Source organism: Vombatus ursinus, unplaced genomic scaffold (assembly GCF_900497805.2).
Source record: "Vombatus ursinus unplaced genomic scaffold, bare-nosed wombat genome assembly UNPS02014778.1, whole genome shotgun sequence".
Taxonomy (NCBI): Eukaryota; Metazoa; Chordata; class Mammalia; order Diprotodontia; family Vombatidae; genus Vombatus; species Vombatus ursinus.
In genome coordinates, this window is record NW_020954556.1 from 40,415,578 (window position 1) to 40,421,041 (window position 5,464).

The 5,464-nt window shown below is 34.7% G+C and overlaps 1 pseudogene; it reads left to right on the forward strand.

Annotated features, from left to right (window-relative positions):
- Positions 1 to 2,218, forward strand: part of LOC114045164 — a 68,819-nt pseudogene extending 66,601 nt beyond the window's left edge.
- Positions 2,219 to 5,464: the final 3,246 nt, after the last annotated feature.

The following is a 5,464-nucleotide window of genomic DNA, read 5'->3' on the forward strand; positions in this document are numbered from 1 at the left end:
AGAGAGAGAGAGAGAGAGAGAGAGAGAGAGAGAGAGAGAGAGAGAGAAGAACAAAGGAACTGGAGTTGTGGCATATCTGGCCAGATATGCCACAACTCCAGTTCCTTTGTTCTTCAATACATTGTGTTCCAAGACCTGCAGTCTTTTAGTGTAACTGCCTTGTTACACACTGTCTTATGTGATTCCAATTGTGGCTCTGTCATATTTCAATTGTTTTTTTCTTGATTCTTGTAATATTTTCTCCTTGAGCTAGGGGTTTCAGAATTTAGCTATGATACTCCTATAGGTTTTCTTATAGGATCTCTTTCAAGCTGTGATCAGTATTTTCTATTTCTGCTTTTCCTTCTTGTTCTAACACTTCAAGACAATTTTCTTGATTTATTATATTATTATATCAAGATTCTTTTTTTAATCATAACTTTCAGGTAGTCTGATTATTCTTATGTTTTCTCCTTTTCATCTGTTCTCCAGATCATTTTTTCTTATGAGATGTTTTATATTCTCTTTCATTTTTTTCATTCTTTATATTTTATTCCATTATTTTTTGATGTCATAATTTTGCTGGCTTCCTTTTGTTCAATTCTAATTTTCAAGGAGTTATTTTCTTCCTTAAGATTATGGATCTCCTTTTACAGTTGATTAATTTTCTTTTCATAATTTTTTCTTGGATTGTTCTCATTTTTTAAAATGACTTTTAAAGTATATTTTTAAAGTTCTTCTCTGAATTCTTTTTGGGCACTTGACCATTTGATGTTACTATTAGGAGTAGGAGAGGGTGTGTGCTGATTCCTACTCACCCAGGGTCAAGTCTTGGCAGCACAACTCCACCTGACATCCCTTATGAGCAAAGGTTCCCTCAATCTTCCTTTGTTCAGATGCCAGACTCCCCACACTGTTTGAGGGGTGAAAATTCCTGTAGCTGGAGCCAAGCTTACTTCCTGACCCAGCTAATCCCAGGACTTGCACCTTGCTGTTTCAGCAGAAATAGCCTGGTTGTGTTTACACTTCAAAGGTTTTCTTCCAATCTTCTAGGTTGTCCCAGGAGGACTACTGTTTTGCCCCATCTCTTGTTTATATTTACCACTCTATGTTTGCCCTGAGGCAACATTTTGACTAGTTTGTGCATGAAATCTGGAGAGCTTGGAATTTTCTGACCTACTCTTTCATCTTCTCAGAATCCTCCCATTAGAATATCTTATGTAAGGCTATCCATTCATTTAGAATGGTTTGAATTTGTATTTGTTTTCTTGGTTTTTTTTGTTTGTTTTTAACTTAAGTTCTTCATATAACTTTGGCTATAATTTTCACGTGGATAACAGCTCATACTGAGTAACCAACAATAAATGCTATTATTATTCATTTCTGAGCTACCATAGAATGAAAGAGTATTTTGACACTGAATATTTTGGTGATTTGCAAGCTACCATTGAAATAATGAAGATAATTATTCCATTCAAATCAGTCTGCTCACACTTTTCACCTGAGTCACCCTGAGTAAGTTGCTTAAACTATTTGAACCTCTGTTTTCTCATATATAAAATGAAGATTGTAGTATCTACCTTACAACTTTATACTTTTTAAATTTTTTTGAGTCTCCAATAAGAAAATATATATGTACTAAAGGGGGGAAATATCTCAATTAGATGTCAGGAAATGCTGAAACTATATGGAGGCTAAAAGACAGAGAAAGAGGTAAAGGGGAAAGACTTAAAATAGAAAATAGACTTTCCTTAACCTAGAGAAGGGAGAGGAATATAAATATCTTAACTGCATAAGAAGAGGTCAGGAAGATAACAAATTTTAATTCCTATATGCATAGCTTTGTCTTTATTCATCCATCTACAGAAAATTCCCAAAGGATAATGGGAAAGGAAAATAATGTAATCACCTTAAGGCTATCTGTTGTAGCTTTTGTCAGAAAGAGAATTGTGAGCAAGAAAGAATTCATTAAACAGCTATAAGTCCTTGCCTTAGCTGAAGAGATTATAGGGCCCCCCAGCTCATCCTCTTACTGAAGGTAACAGAAAGACTGCAGGTGCTCAAGAAGCAAGTTCAAGAGACTAGCAGAATGACTTGTCCAGAAGAAATATCAAGCTTTAAAAAGACCACAGTGGTCAAGCAACATGATTATTACAGACAGATGCAGAAACTGGAGACAAGCCAGCACAGCCACCAAGTGACCTGCCTGCCCCAGTTCAGCAAAAGTGGAGCCTGGTGAGGAGCCTAAAAATTAACCAAAGAAGGTTGGCCCAATCAGCTAAGACACTATTCCCTAGGAGGAGTAAGACTAGGTGAGAAGCAAGTCTAATAAAAACAATCAAACAAACAAACTAAAGGACAAGGAAACAACAATGATAGCCAACCTGTGCTCTCCAAAATCAAAGGGGTCATCTTAACACTAGAGTGTCTTATAGTGCTCTCTGTATGAACTCTCTTGGTAAAAGACAAGTCCCTACAGTACTGGAGTTGTGAGTTGCCTTGGTCATGTATACTGGAAATACGTGCCTCACTCTCATTGTATTCTAAATTCATGCTCAGTTTCCCCTGATTTTTGGTAGGAAAGCTTTATAAATGTTGTCCATTCCAAAGACAGCTGGTCCTGTAGTGCATAGAACACTGTGTCTAGAATTAGGAAGACTTGAGGACAAACAATCCTCAGATATTTACTAGTTCTGTGACCCTAGGCAAGTCACTAAACTTCTTTGCCTCAGTTTCCTCAAATGTAAAATGTAGAGAATAAAAGCAAGTACATCTCAGGGTTGTTGTGAGGATCAATGAAATAATATTTTTAAAAACAGAAACAAAAATAGAGCAGTGTTTGGCACATAGAAGATTCTATAGAATGCTTATTATTTTCCTTCCCCCAATGCCATGCTAGTTTAGTAAATACATTTGCTAAAGAACAAATTTAATCTACTGCCTGATTCAGGGAAAGCACTACAGTGGGAGGTCATAAGCCCATATCTAAGAGGATATGCACCCACAGGGTTCACCCTAACACCATAGGAGTAGCTCCAGCTATCCTCTGGGGACTCAACTGTCCAGTAGTAGTGGGAGTCAATACTGAAACATAAATAGGGAATATTTTTGCCATGATAAATATTCTACGAAAGCAAGTATTGCTCCTTTTGAATCATAATAAACACATGGACCATGAAATGAAGTCTTAACCCATTTGAATCAATTAATCCTTACCTTAAAGGTGAATGAAACTGACCACAAAGAAAATATGAGGGGAGAGAAGAATAAATAGCATGTATATAATTGGGAATGGAACATTTTATTTCTAGCTTAAAGTGTTTAGTTAATTTCATTTATATTGTGAGGCAATTTGGTTAGGTTAGGGTCAAAAATCCAATTCTATTTTGGTATCAAAAATACCCAATTTAGCTCTTGAAAAAGGTCATATTAATTGGACAGAGCAAATCTCTGCCTCATTTTCTGTTGTGTGAAAACAGCCAAAGATGACCAGAGAATGCTCCATTTAATAGATAATGAAACAGGGTCACAGAGTTAGTATATGTCTGAGCAAGATTTGAACTTAAGTCTTCTTGACTCTAGGCCCTGTACTTTATCCACTGTATGACACAGTTTCTCTCACTGTTTGTGTGTGTGTATGAGAGAGGAAGAGAGAGAGAGAGAGAGAGAGAGAGAGAGAAAGTTCAGCTTTGCTTTGTCTGGTTCATATTAATATGTTCTCAGATACTCATTTCTTCCACCCTTTCCTCCATATTTCTATAAACTTTAGTTCATATATCCATATTATGTAAGATAATGAGTTATCCTCCTTTTTCATTTGCTCTCAAAAGATTTTTTCTTCTCTCCTTTTTTGAATCTTCTATGACCCTGAAAAAAAAATCTCACCACTGCACACACCATTTTTCTTTCTTATTTAATTTTTTATGACCTTTGATAATCAGAGATCTAGGAGAGGACACTTACTTCCCCTCTCATGAATATATCAGCAATTCCTCTTCCTATATTCATTTACAAATGATCAAATGTATATATCTTTTTTTCCTAGGTTTCTCTGATCTCCTGTATTTCCATTTCAAAGTTTGTTCTCACTTATGTCCTTTTCCTCAAAAATCCTTGGAAATTCTATCATTAAATTCTGTCCTCTACCTCACTTTCTCACCTTGGTAGGATTATAATAATATCTAGAAGTTTATTCTAGGTTATAAATCTTTATTTTTCCTTTTGAAATGCTATCTTTCAACCCCTTCTCTCCTTTATAATGGCATCTCTCATGACATACTACCTTTGGCTTCTTGTTACTTAAACTCTTTCTTTTTGACTATTTGCATTATATTTTCTTTGACCTTGAAATCCTGTGTTTTAATTATGACATTTGTGGGAGTTTTATTTTTCTTTTCTATTTTCATTTTGACCTCTGATTCTAAATGATATAGGGAGTTAGAATTTATGATTTCTAAAATATTATATCCAAATATACTGTTGTTCCTGTTCATGATTTTCAGGAAAAGGTAATCCAACTATCCTGGGTTTATCTTTCTTTGGCTTATTTTCCAGGTGAGTTGATTTGGATAATGCATATTTTATATTTTTTTTCTATTTTTTCAATCATTTTATTTTGTTTCAATTTTCTTGTTGCTTTATAGAGTTATTTCTATTTGGTACATTCTGATTTTCAGGTAATTCTATTTTAAGAAAGGTTTATTAAGGTCTATTCTCATGCAATAATTTTCTTATGACTGTCATTTTTGGCTATTCCCTTTTTAATCTCATATTTCTTATGGATACTCTTATAGTTCTTAAAGCAAGACTATTATTTTTTCTAATGATATACTTGATGATATGCTTATTTTTCTGGGCTTTACCACTTGGACTTTTCTCAAGACAAAATATTTCATTATTGAGTTGATCCTCTTATTGTGTTGACATATCTATACCCACAGTTTCTGGATTAGGGATTTGTACTTGGATCAAACTCTTCTACTAGAAGGTATGAGTAGACCTCACTTGGCCTTGAATATGGTAGCTAAGTCTGGGTCCTGTGTTCCTTAGGAATTATCTAGGCTTATCTCTTGCAAATGTTTGAGTCTAGGCTGACTATTATGTTGGTTTGTTCCTGCTTCCTGACAGAAATGAAGTTCCCTAGGCTGCTCTGTGTTGAGAGTTGAGTACTGGTGTGGTCCTGTATTCTGCCACATATTAAACCTTTAATTTTTTTCCAAATTAGGCATTAATCTGTCAAGGACTAGACTGCTGGATTGCCCATGGTGGGCTCTGGCTTGCTTTATCAAAATTAATACACAAGAAATTATCAATATCCATCCATCCATCCATCTATCTATCTGTCTATCTATCTATCTATCTATCATCTATTCACATACAGATACATATCTATATACACATAATATAGATATTTATAACTTTTGTAATATCTTTCTTACAGGTTAAGCAAATACATTTGTATACATACACATGCATATACTCCTTT